Genomic DNA, 1,085 nt, shown 5'->3' on the forward strand with positions numbered 1-1,085 from the left:
AGTGTTCACTTTTCTTTTTCTTGGGCTACCAAGATCCAAGAGTCATTTTGACCTCTGCAGTTGGCTTTTCTGCTGCATCTTTAAACCCTAAGACTGCAGTGCAACTTGTCATGAAAGGGGGGGGGGCTGCACTTGAAGAAATTACCTCTTTCACATAGCTATTAACAGTACCAGAATAATCTTTCTTTTGCATCTGATCACCCTTACTGAAAGGTATGTACTTAGTGATGAAAAAGGCCTCAAGAAGACATTATCTCATTAACACGCCAAGTGCTCCAACAGAGCCATTCAAATAGGGATGCCAACCTCCAGGTGGGACCAATTACAGCTTCTTTGCAGACTACAGCAGACTTTGCAGAGCCAGTTTGGTGTAGTGGTTAAGTGTGCGGACTCTAATCTGGGAGAACCGGGTTTGATTCCCCACTCCTCCACTTGCACCTGCTGATGTGACCTTGGGTCAGTCACAAGCTCTGGCACAGCTGTCCTTGAAAAAGAGCAGTTTGTGTCAGAGTTCTCCCAGCCCCACCCACCTCACAGGGTGCCTGTTGTGGGGAGGGGAAGGGAAAGGAGTTTGTAAGCCGCTCTGAGACTCCAAGTGAAGGGCGGGGTATAAATCCAATCTCTTCTTCCTCTTCTTCTACAGTTTCCCTGGAGAAAATAGCTGCTTTGAAGGGTGGACTCTATGGTACACTGTACCCCACCAAAGTCCTGGTCCTCCATCCCCCAAAACTCCAGGAGTTTCCCAACCTGGAACTGGCAACCCTACCTCCTTATCCCCTGCTGGTGGCCAGGGGGGACCTGCTAACCCTACGGGGAGGGGGCTGGGAATCTTCTTGTCAAGTCACTTCCTAGGAAATTCAGTTTCAGTACAAAATCTGCCACAGACCACCAACACATTCCAATACTGTCTTTACAATGCCTAAGAAAACTTTCCTGGGTGTGGGCCCTGTTGAAAGGACCTGATTAGGATTCTAAGGCCTATTATGCACAGGTATTTTGCCTTGCTTTCACTGCTCATGTCCATCGGGTTTTCTTTCTCATTCTGCATTGATTTGCCTCCCTTCAGTGTTCAGTTCACTTTCTAG

The sequence above is a fragment of the Gekko japonicus genome, unplaced genomic scaffold (genome assembly GCF_001447785.1).
Source record: "Gekko japonicus isolate JY-2015 unplaced genomic scaffold, Gekko_japonicus_V1.1 scaffold1620, whole genome shotgun sequence".
Lineage (NCBI taxonomy): Eukaryota > Metazoa > Chordata > Lepidosauria > Squamata > Gekkonidae > Gekko > Gekko japonicus.